This window comes from Convolutriloba macropyga, unplaced genomic scaffold, assembly GCF_964194025.1.
Source record: "Convolutriloba macropyga unplaced genomic scaffold, txConMacr16.3 SCAFFOLD_5433, whole genome shotgun sequence".
NCBI classification, from domain to species: Eukaryota; Metazoa; Xenacoelomorpha; order Acoela; family Convolutidae; genus Convolutriloba; species Convolutriloba macropyga.
The window spans coordinates 1-12,500 of record NW_027450492.1 but is presented as its reverse complement, the minus strand read 5'-3'; the positions used below and the strand labels follow the sequence as shown (position 1 = coordinate 12,500).

Below are 12,500 nucleotides of genomic sequence, written 5' to 3'. Positions count from 1 at the left end.
TTCGCTTTAACCGATGAAATTGCTTTGCGAAGATTTTTCAATCTTGCTCAAGCTTTTGCTATCCTGAGGGAAACTTCGGAGGAAACCAGCTACTAGATGGTTCGATTAGTCTTTCGCCCCTATGCTCAGGTCAGACGATCGATTTGCACGTCAGAACCGCTTCGGGCTTCCACCATGGTTTCCCGTGGCTTCGCCCTGCCCAAGCATAGATCACCATCTTTCGGGTCGTGTGCTACTTGCTCTGGATCAGTCATGCAATAAGAGCAAAACCGTCCGTGGTTGCGGGACACCGAATCGGCGCCCTCACCACACAAAGTAGTGCAATTCATAAAAATTACACTGTTCACTTTCATTTCGCGTGTGCGCTTTCAATGAGCGACAACACTTGCAAGCAACTCACACTCCTTGGTCCGTGTTTCAAGACGGGCTGTAGAGAGCATTGAATAGGAAGTTGAGGTCAGACAGGCAATCAAGATCAATTTATCTCATTTTGTTTAGAATCAACAAGAAGAATTCCGAGGAAAACTTCTGCTCGATTCATTAACAAGATTTGCCAAAAGACGACAACTACACTACTCGGTAGCCGAGAATATAATATCAAGGCATTGAGTATGGTAACGCTCACTCCAGTTCCCCTTCAACAGTTTCACGTACTTTTCACTCTCTCTTCAGAGTGCTTTTCAACTTTCCCTCACGGTACTTGTTTACTATCGGTCTCGCTTTATAATTAGCTTTTGGAGAGACATATCTCCAGCTTCGAGTTGCACTTTCAAACAACTCTACTCATAGGAATGAGCCATTATGACTGGTATCGAAAATGACCTTTACAGGATTTTCACCTTCTTTGATGCTACTTTCCAGTAGACATCAGGACAAATTCACCAGTCTAGCATCAAACCATACCGGACACCGAGAAATGTTGCCATTTCTCTTCCCGATGAGCTTTTCCCTGTTCATTCGCCATTACTAAGGGATTCTCAGTTGATTTCTTTTCCTCCCCTTACTGATATGCTTAAGTTAAGGGGGTTCTCTCGCCCAATTCAGGTTATGTAGTTGATTGTCTCTTAATTGGTTCACTGACCAATATGAGACAGAAACCGATTCAGCAGTTTTGTTCGCTACTACTATCAAACCACAGGTCGAAGTTTCCATTCAGTCATTAATTCCAACTTTCAAATGTTGTTGTTTCAGCTTTCGCTTACTAGAAGCAACATAATACTCGCTGCAATACAGACCTCGGGAAACCCTCACCGTGAATAAGGTTCACTCACATATTTCACTACATTTTGCGTGGGATTGGAGATGAGGCTACTCGTTCTTGCTCAGTACTAGGCTGAAAATTAACGAAACTTCGTTACAAACGTTCACATGTTGATGTTTCCGCTTTCGCGTACTCGAAACAACATAATACTAGTCTTTGTAATTTAGTTTCATAATTTCAACTGTTCTCATGCAGAATTTTTGCTCATTCTTATCCCAAATTTTGACCTGGCTACTAGTTACACTCCTTGTACTTATTGCAAAATGACCACAAATTTCAACAGCTTTCACATGTTGCTGTTTCGGCTTTCGCTTACTACAGTCAACATAATACTCGTTGCAAAATAAGTGCTCGGCATCTGCAATTTTCCAAAGACGAAGTTTCGCCAGTTCAATTTTCGCTCGCCAATTATGGCTACTAATTCACACGGTACTGAGCTCAACAACATTAAATTTGTTCAGCAAGACTTTCACATGTTGATGTTTTGGCTTTCGCCTACTAGAAGCAACATAATACTCGTCTTGTTAGCTCATTCAATGAGAATAGCTTTTCCCGTTGAGAATTTTTGCCTTCAATTGGCGTTGTAGTGAGTTTGGCTACTCAGATCACCAAATACTTGTGACAATTCGAACCAGAAATGTTTTCAATTTTCACATGCTGATGTTTCGGATTCAACCTACTAGAAGCAGCATAATACTTGTATTCAACAATTTCTGTATCAAATCCCAGTTTTCTCTGGTGCATCTTTGCCAAACTATTCCAAACTGCCTGAGTCTGAATACCAATTACAGGTACTAGTAAATGCACGTTACTAAGGACTATATAGTTCTAGGTTACTGTACACAACGACGTTCACATGTTGATGTTTCAGCTGCCGCTTACTAGAAACAACATAATACTTATCGTGCATACCTTTCCATAACTTGTCCTTTTCAGATGCATTAGTTTCCCTTTGTCTTGGCTTCTACAGTCAGACTGGCTACTAGTAACAGCACAGTACTAATCACATATCGTTCTACAGTTTGCAGACAACTTTCACATGTTGATGTTTCAGCTTTCGCCTACTAGAAACAACATAATACTCGCTGTATACATTTGTAGTTCTCTATGTAACTTTCATGTGAAGAAGTTTCGCCAGTCTTTTTGACTGTCTCAAATCTGAGTCATGCTTAGGCTACTAGTTGCTTCATAGTACTTATCGCCTCGAGATCATTGAACAAAACTTGATTTTCACATGTTGCTGTTTCAGCTTCCGCTTACTAGAAAACAACATAATACTAGTCTCATTAAGTTCCGTCTCTTTGCAATTTTCTTATGAAGAAAATTCGCCATCACAATGACTCCAGCAGTTCTTGATCAAGGAATGCAATCATTGATCAGAATGCTATTATTTGAATCGGTTCTGCTTTAAGTGTTCCAATTTTATTGGAAGCACCAACAATAGAACATCAATGTGTTCAATCGAGAGTTATATAACCCTGAATCGGACGCAGTCAACAGCCGAAGCCGAGACCGCCTTTTGCGTTAGAGAGGTCGGTAAACAAATCTTGCGATTCATACCGAATTAACACATATAGCTGTGCTCCTCTTCGTAAAGCGAGCCAAGTGATCCCCTGTTGAAGGATGTATTTGGACCAATCTAGTAGCATTTGGTTTCCAACAAGCTCTCCCAAGTTAGCTTACTTATTGGGCTTTTCAACCAATTCGGTTGGCTACAAGCATCATCAAAGTACTAGCCACAGTTTGATCGCAAAATTCTACGACTTTCACATGTTGATGTTTCGGCTTGCGCTTAGCCTACTATAAGCAACATAATACTAGTCATATCATAGAGCGTGATCAGCTTGTGACGTTCTCATGATGAAGTTTCACCAACAGTGTCTCACTTCGAGCTTAAATCCAGCTACTAGTAACTACACAGTACTGACTGCAACGATAACTTTTATCTATACCTTTCACATGCTGCGCTTTCGGCCAGGGCCTACTAACGTCAACATAATACTCGATATAAACTTTTGTTCATGATGCAGCTTCCCCATGCAGAAGTTTCGCCTTCAAATGCTCTCTTGGCCATATGACGTAAGAAAAGGTTACTAGTAACATCACAGTACTAGCCACAGTTTGATTGCAAAATTCTACGACTTTCACATGTTGATGTTTCGGCTTGCGCTTAGCCTACTAGAAGCAACATAATACTAGTCATATCATAGAGCGTGATCAGCTTGTGACGTTCTCATGATGAAGTTTCACCAACAGTGTCTCATTTCGAGCTTAAATCCAGCTACTAGTAACTACACAGTACTGACTGCAACGCTAACTTTTATCTATACCTTTCACATGCTGCGCTTTCGGCCAGGGCCTACTAACGTCAACATAATACTCGATATAAACTTTTGTTCATGATGCAGCTTCCCCATGCAGAAGTTTCGCCTTCAAATGCTCTCTTGGCCATATGACGTAACACAAGGTTACTAGTAACATCACAGTACTAGCCACAATTTGATCGCAAAATTCTACGACTTTCACATGTTGATGTTTCGGCTTGCGCTTAGCCTACTATAAGCAACATAATACTAGTCATATCATAGAGCGTGATCAGCTTGTGACGTTCTCATGATGAAGTTTCACCAACAGTGTCTCACTTCGAGCTTAAATCCAGCTACTAGTAACTACACAGTACTGACTGCAACGATAACTTTTATCTATACCTTTCACATGCTGCGCTTTCGGCCAGGGCCTACTAACGTCAACATAATACTCGATATAAACTTTTGTTCATGATGCAGCTTCCCCATGCAGAAGTTTCGCCTTCAAATGCTCTCTTGGCCATATGACGTAAGAAAAGGTTACTAGTAACATCACAGTACTAGCCACAGTTTGATTGCAAAATTCTACGACTTTCACATGTTGATGTTTCGGCTTGCGCTTAGCCTACTAGAAGCAACATAATACTAGTCATATCATAGAGCGTGATCAGCTTGTGACGTTCTCATGATGAAGTTTCACCAACAGTGTCTCATTTCGAGCTTAAATCCAGCTACTAGTAACTACACAGTACTGACTGCAACGCTAACTTTTATCTATACCTTTCACATGCTGCGCTTTCGGCCAGGGCCTACTAACGTCAACATAATACTCGATATAAACTTTTGTTCATGATGCAGCTTCCCCATGCAGAAGTTTCGCCTTCAAATGCTCTCTTGGCCATATGACGTAACACAAGGTTACTAGTAACATCACAGTACTAGCCACAATTTGATCGCAAAATTCTACGACTTTCACATGTTGATGTTTCGGCTTGCGCTTAGCCTACTAGAAGCAACATAATACTAGTCATATCATGGAGCGTGATCAGCTTGTGACGTTCTCATGATGAAGTTTTACCAACAGTGTCTCATTTCGAGCTTAAATCCAGCTACTAGTAACTACACAGTACTGACTGCAACGATAACTTTTATCTATACCTTTCACATGCTGCGCTTTCGGCCAGGGCCTACTAATGTCAACATAATACTCGATATAAACTTTTGTTCATGATGCAGCTTCCCCATGCAGAAGTTTCGCCTTCAAATGCTCTCTTGGCCATATGACGTAACACAAGGTTACTAGTAACATCACAGTACTAGCCACAATTTGATCGCAAAATTCTACGACTTTCACATGTTGATGTTTCGGCTTGCGCTTAGCCTACTAGAAGCAACATAATACTAGTCATATCATAGAGCTTGATCAGCTTGTGACATTCTCATGATGAAGTTTCACCAACAGTGTCTCATTTTGAGCTTAAATCCAGCTACTAGTAACTACACAGTACTGACTGCAACAATAACTTTTATCTATACCTTTCACATGCTGCGTTTTCGGCCAAGGCCTACTAACGTCAACATAATACTCGATATAAAATTTTGATCATGATGCAGCTTTCCCATGCAGAAGTTTCGCCTTCAAATGCTCTCTTGGCCATATGACGGAACACCAGGTTACTAGTAACATCACAGTACTAGCCACAGTTTGATTGCAAAATTCTACGACTTTCACATGTTGATGTTTCGGCTTGCGCTTAGCCTACTAGAAGCAACATAATACTAGTCATATCATAGAGCGTGATCAGCTTGTGACGTTCTCATGATGAAGTTTCACCAATAGTGTTTCATTCGAATTGGTTCTGCTTTAAGCTCTCCAATTGTTTTGGATGAACCAGTTTTGCCCTTCGAAGCCACTTTTGTGAGCTTTTGTGGGTCTTTACCAAGAGGATATACCTCAAGGCCTCTTTCAATTCCTTTAAGTTCTTTCAACTCCTTTACAGTTTCTAGGTTCACATAGCTGCAAACCTTATTTCTAGTTTTAAGTCTGGCCAACTTGGGGAGAGTTGGTGCAGACCGTGACCAATTCTAGTAGGATGCCACAACAAGAATGTGATCAACTTAGCTTGTCGATGAACCTGCCCCACATTCAAACAACTCTATCGCCTTTTCCTCGTATAGTTATATGCGAGGGCCTCTCATAGAGAGCGCTGTTAGCAACCTTTTCCACATAGACGATAAAGTTGTGAGTGTTTTGCACATGGCTGTTGTCATCACCACGTGACGAGTCAACTCAGCTTGACTCTCTACACTCCGACAAGCTTTGCACATACGCCTTTAGTTCAGTATGTGTCTTTAATCTGACTCCGGTGCCTCAAGCCGGAAAAATTGTCAGATTATGATCATTATCGGTTAGTCATCCCGATGCAAGATCGTATCGTACTGTCTTTGTCTACCTCCAGATTCCGAAGAACAGGAGGAGACTCTCCCAGACCTACATATCTGGGAGAATGTTCAGAGGGCGAGAAGCTGTGGATTACTCTCCCCTAAGAACTGACTAAACTTTACCCTCGTCCAAGGTAAGTTTATTTTAGCTAGCCTTCTATGTAAAGGATCTGAGGCTAAGCTGTGTTTTTTCGAGCCTTTGGCTCGGAGCAAGTTCAGTGGGCGCCCCGAGTAGCTCAACTCTTTCCCACTGAACAGCGCAACGCTCTGTCACTCGCTGGGATTTTTGCGTGTCGGTTCTAACCACGCGACTTGTGGACCTTTTTAGGCCTTTCTCATTCACAAGTCTATAGCTGGGCTTCTATAACCCAGCTTCTGAGATCTAGATAGCTGCAGTTCTGCTAGGCTGCTTTTGCTAACTAGTCTCCCTTTAAGCAGTCCCTTGCCATGACTGCTGAACTATGTATCCACACAAGTAGTTTTTGAGCTCGATACATAATTCGAGATTGGTTGCCAAGCAATCTCTAGCGACAGAGCGTCATGCGCACTACAGACATGGCCTCTACCAGCAGCCATGCCCGAAGGAATCAATCACTGATCCTTCCGCAGGTTCCCCTACGGAAACCTTGTTACGACTTTTACTTCCTCTAGACAATTAAGCTCGATCCGCTTCATCCCGTTGCCGGAGACCGAAGTCCCAACAGTAGGAATTTGCAATTCTTGCTTAACTATCCAATCAGTAGTAGCGACGGGCGGTGTGTACAAAGGGCAGGGACGTAATCCCTATGAGTTGTTGACTCATAAGTACCAGGAATTCCTGGTTCACGTCTGCAAGTTACAACAGACGATCCCCTTGAAGCGCTGTACTTTTCTCTGATTGCCCAGTCCATTTCGGACCAAGGGCTGAGTACTCAATCTAAAAGTACACAGTGTAGCGCGCGTGCAGTCCAGAACATCTAAGGGCATCACAGACCTGTTATAGCCTCACTTCATCTGCGGTATTTAATTCCGCATAGTTCCTCTAAGAAGTGTTTGAATTCACATATAGTGAATTTCATTATTTAGATGGAGAAGATCTCGTTCGTTATCGGAATTAACCAGACAGATCACTCCACTAACTAAGAACGGCCATGCACCACCGCCCATATAATCATGAAAGATATTCAATCTGTCAATCCTTAAGATGTCTGGACCGGGTGAGTTTTCCCGTGTTGAGTCAAATTAAGCCGCAGGCTCCACTCCTGGTGGTGCCCTTCCGTCAATTCCTTTAAGTTTCGATTTTGCAACCATACTTCCCCCGGAACCAATAAACTTTGGTTTCCCGGTTAATCTCTTGCCAAGTCAAGATCGACTTTGACAAATTGTAGGTTGGTATAGTTTATGGTCAGAATTACGAGGGTATCTAATCCTCTTCAATACTCTGACTTTCGTTCTTGATTAATGAAAACATTCTTGGCAAATGCTTTCGCAGTAGTTTGTCTTGCCACGATCCAAGAATTTCACCTCTAACGTAGCAATACAAATGCCCCCGTCTGTTCCTTTCAATCATTACCGCACTCAGCCAACCGGCATCAATCGAGTAGCGGGTCATTCTCCATTATTCCATGCTTTATTATTCGATCCCAAAGGATGCTTTGAACACTCTAATTTTCTCAGGGTGAAAACACCGTTTCCACAGTTCGTCACATTTAAGTGCAAACTATTTCTTCGATGCGAAGGATGAGCGGAACGAGTCAACAGATTTAACTGAAGACCATGTTGCCGTTCTACTCAAACAGATCCAACTATGAGCTTTTTAAACGCAGCAACTATTGCATACGCTTGTAGAGGCTGGTATTACCGCGGCTGCTGGCACCAGACTTGCCCTCTACTCGTTCATCAATGGAGCTTTTAAGTCCATTCCATTCTGATTACAAACCATAAAGGTTCATATCATTATTTCTAGTCACTACCTCCTCGTGCGGAGAGTGGGTAATTTGCGTGCCTGCTGCCTTCCTTGGATGTGGTAGCCGTTTCTAAGGCTCCCTCTCCGGAATCGAACCCTGATTCCCCGTTACCCGTCACAACCATGGTAGTCCGTTACACTACCATCATAGGTTGATAGGTCAGAAATTCGGAAGTTCCGTCCCCAAGCCGAAGCTATCTGGGATCTTTCAGTTACTAGGACTCATCACGGGATGTGTCTGTACTTAGCAAATCACCCGGTGTAGTCTTGTAAAAGTCTCCGACAGTGTCGGACAATCAGCATGCATTAGCTGCAGGGTTACCGCAGTTATTCATTTAGCTTGCAAATCAACTAATAGATAGTAACTGATTTAATGAGCCATTCGCGGTTCCACTTTTTCAAGCTTCGCTTGCACATGCATGGCTTAGTCTTTCAGACAAGCATATGGCAACTGACAGGATCAATCAGTTTAATTGTACTTTGAACAATCTTTCGATTTGTTCGAATTTAGAAAGACATAGCCTTGCGGCCTCGTCAATCTTGCTTTGAGCTTTTTAAATCACGAAGAGTTTCAATGCATGCTTTGGCATGGCTACTAGTTACTACACAGTACTCTACACACTTAGAGTTACCCACGATTACACATTTCACATGCTGATGTTTCGGCTCGCGCGTACTAGAAACAGCATAATACTATGTGTACTGGTAGATAGCGCTCTGTGAGCATTTCCCATGAGCAGGTTTTGCCCTCCAAATCTCTGTTCTACTGTTACCAATACCGGCTAACAACTGTATCATACTAGGGAGAATTGACTCATGATTTAAAAACCAGATGTTCACATGTCGATGTTTCGGCTCTCGCCTACTAGAAACAACATAATACTAGTCTGTTAAAAATCTCAATCACGCCGCCTCTTCAGATACAGAAGTTTTACCTTTTATTGGTTAGAGAACAGCTTTCCAGCTGTCGACATGGTTACTAGTAACAACACCGTACTCAACACAAAAACTTTTCAACTTCACAACTTTCACATGCTGATGTTTCTGCTTTCGCATACTAGAAACAGCATAATACTTATTGTTTTGTCAAGTAATTTGTGTGTCTTTCCCATGTGAAGTTTCACCGGTCAACAATGTTTCCCTGACCAATTACGGCTACTAGTAGCTGTATAATACTAGGGAAAATGATTGAGGATTTAATATCAGATTTTCACATGTTGATGTTTCGGCTTTCGCCTACTAGAAACAACATAATACTAGTCTGCTAAGAAATCTCGCTCAAATTGCCTTTTCACATACAGAAGTTTCACCTTCTATTGGTTAGAGAACAGTTCTCAGCTGTCGACATGGTTACTAGTAACAACATCGTACTCAACACAAAAATTCTTCAACTTCACAACTTTCACATGCTGATGTTTCTGCTTTCGCGTACTAGAAACAGCATAATACTTATTGCTTTGTCAAGAAGTGTGTGTGTCTTTCCCATGCGAAAGTTTCACCGGTCAGCAATAATTGCCGTGTCCAATTAAGGTTACTCATAGCTGTATAATACTAGGGAAAATGATTGAGGATTTAATATCAGATTTTCACATGTTGATGTTTCGGCTTTCGCCTACTAGAAACAACATAATACTAGTCTGCTAATAAATCTCGCTCAAATTGCCTTTTCACATACAGAAGTTTCACCTCTTCTTGGTCACTGTACAGATGATGCTGTCTGTTCTTTATTTGGTTCTGCTTATTATAAGGAGGGGCATCACTCCTTCCTCCTTGGTTTGCATGCATTAAGCCTGCTTTGTGAAAAGCGTATCTTTCTAGCTTTTCTTCGCCTTACTCGAGTAGGACGATACAATCCAGACATTAGTCAGTCTTGGTGTAAAGTCACTGAGTATTATTCGGTTCTGCTTTATTCAGCAATATGCTGTATAATTGTTGTAATTTGCGAACATATTTGTTCTCAGTTCCGAACTACTAGCGACGACAGATTACCAGCGGTCATGAGCCATCAAGGTAGTTCTTTGGTGCATCAAGTAGAGAGGTGCCATCAAACAACACTTCCCTAATAATGCTACACACATAGAATTTGCTACAGTGCAGCTTTTTACTTTGCAAAATTTGCGCACAAATTTTGCATAGAATAAATGTTTTATCAAGATTTTTAGATCCCCTCCCTTGAGAGAACGTTACTCCTTTAAGTGAACACCCCGCGGCGTCCTGTTGTTATTGCTTATAACCATTTCGCAAGCCGGAGGCATAATGCACTACGCAAGCCGCTACTTTGGCACAGAGGCACCTAGTTTTACACCCGGGACTTCAGGTGGCCCAGTTTTACACCCAGTACAGCGGTGCCAGTTGGTAACCCGGTGGATCCTCGGAGACCAGACATGATCATAGATCAAACCCGATGTATGCTACTCCTGAACGTATAGTATCTCCACTGTGCAATGAAATTATCGTTCGTTTCGGGCCTTCCTATACGTTCAGCAGACAATCGCTAGGAATTCACCTCGTGACCCGTGGTGACCACACTGGATTTCAAGTTTATTGATTTGGACAGACCTGTCATTTATTTTGCTTTTCAGCTTCAGTTCTGCTCGATCTAGCTTGCCTAAGGCTTGATCTCGCTTTGCTCACCCCTGTAGGAGCCTCTACTAGTACCACTCGGAGTAATGGGGAATCCACCAGACCTAATCGATGAATGCCATCAAACAACAAACATCATACCCGGCTTCATCAGGCATATTTTATTACTTCCGAGAGGTACTTTAGTATCAGATCTTTCTCCATGCCTCTTATGAGGACCCGTCAGACCTTTCGGTTTATCGTTTAGCTTCAGTCCTGCTCGATCTAGCTTTCCCAAGGCTCGATCTAGCTCTATTCGCCCCACTAGAGGGCTCTCTAAGACCCCTCGGTCTTAGTGTTAGCTCCGGTACTGCTCGGTCGTGCTTGCTGAAGGCCCGACCCAGCTTTAGTTAGATTCTCGTACTTTCTCTTGGCCTCTCTAGGAGGACCAGACAGACCTCTCGGTCTATCGTTTAGCTTCAGTCCTGCTCGATCTAGCTTGCCCAAGGCTTGATCAAGCTCTATTCGCCCCGCTAGAGGGCTCTCTAAGACCCCTCGGTCTTAGTGTTATCTTCTGTAATGCCTAACCAAGCTTACTACAGGCCTTGGTCAGGTCTTTATCGGTCACCGATTAGTAACAGACCAATCATAGGGCCTTCCACCCTATCCGGGTTGAGGTCTTTAGTCCAGCCATATTTTGACAAGACACCTCTCCCTAATAATGCCCCACACATAGAATTACTGTCCATGCAGTATTTAACTTGTGTTTTTTTCTAAAATTTGATTTTCACTTTTTGGAGGTTCATTTGCTCCTCTGACACTCTTTCAGCTTCAATCTTACTCGATCTAGCTTTCCCAAGGCTCGATCTAGCTCTATTCGCCCCACTAGAGGGCTCTCTAAGACACTTCGGTCTTAGTGTTAGCTCCGGTCTTGCTCAATCGTGCTTGCTGAAGGCGCGATCAAGCTTTAGTTAGCTTCTCGTACTTCCTCTTGGCCTCTCTAGGAGGACCAGACAGACCTCTCGGTCTATCGTTTAGCTTCAGTCCTGCTCGATCTAGCTTTCCCAAGGCTCGATCTAGCTCTATTCGCCCTGCTAGAGGGCTCTCTAAGACCCCTCGGTCTTAGTGTTAGCTCCGGTACAGCTCGGTCGTGCTTGCTGAAGGCCCGATCAAGCTTTAGTTAGATTCTCGTACTTTCTCTTGGCCTCTATAGGAGGACCAGACAGACCTCTCGGTCTATCGTTTAGCTTCAGTCCTGCTTGATCTAGCTTTCCCAAGGCTCGATCTAGCTCTATTCGCCCTGCTAGAGGGCTCTCTAAGACCCCTCGGTCTTAGTGTTAGCTCCGGTACAGCTCGGTCGTGCTTGCTGAAGGCCCGATCAAGCTTTAGTTAGCTTCTCGTACTTTCTCTTGGCCTCTCTAGGAGGACCAGACAGACCTCTCGGTCTATCGTTTAGCTTCAGTCCTGCTCGATCTAGCTTTCCCAAGGCTCGATCTAGATCTATTCGCCCCTGCTAGAGGGCTCTCTAAGACCCCTCGGTCTTAGTGTTAGCTCCGGTACAGCTCGGTCGTGCTTGCTGAAGGCCTGATCAAGCTTTAGTTAGCTTCTCGTACTTTCTCTTGGCCTCTCTAGGAGGACCAGACAGACCTTTCGGTCTCTTGCTTAGCTTCAGTCCTGCTCGATCTAGCTTTCCCAAGGCTCGATCTAGCTCTATTCGCCCCGCTAGAGGGCTCTCTAAGACCCCTCGGTCTTAGTGTTAACTCCTGTAATGCCTAACCAAGCTTACTACAGGCCTTGGTCAGGTCTTTATCGGTCACCGATTAGTAACAGACCGATCATGGGGCCTTCCACCCTATCCGGGTTGAGGTCTTTAGTCCAGCCATATTTTGACAAGACACCTCCCCCTAATAATGCCCCACACATAGAAATACTGTCCATGCAGTATTTAACTTGTGTTTTTTCTAAAATTTGATTTTCACTTTTT

At 43.1% G+C, this 12,500-nt stretch overlaps 1 non-coding gene and 1 pseudogene across 1 annotated transcript in view; both read right to left on the bottom strand.

Moving 5' to 3' along the window:
* The window catches only part of LOC142355949 (large subunit ribosomal RNA), a 3,522-nt gene extending 2,473 nt beyond the window's left edge, over positions 1 to 1,049 (bottom strand). The window contains exon 1 of the ribosomal RNA XR_012761333.1: positions 1 to 1,049. This exon is cut by the window's left edge and continues 2,473 nt beyond it. This is a non-coding gene — a ribosomal RNA (large subunit ribosomal RNA).
* A 1,685-nt stretch (positions 1,050 to 2,734) lies between these two features.
* On the bottom strand, positions 2,735 to 2,886 carry LOC142355948 (5.8S ribosomal RNA; annotated as a pseudogene).
* Between the last annotated feature and the right edge of the window lie 9,614 nt (positions 2,887 to 12,500).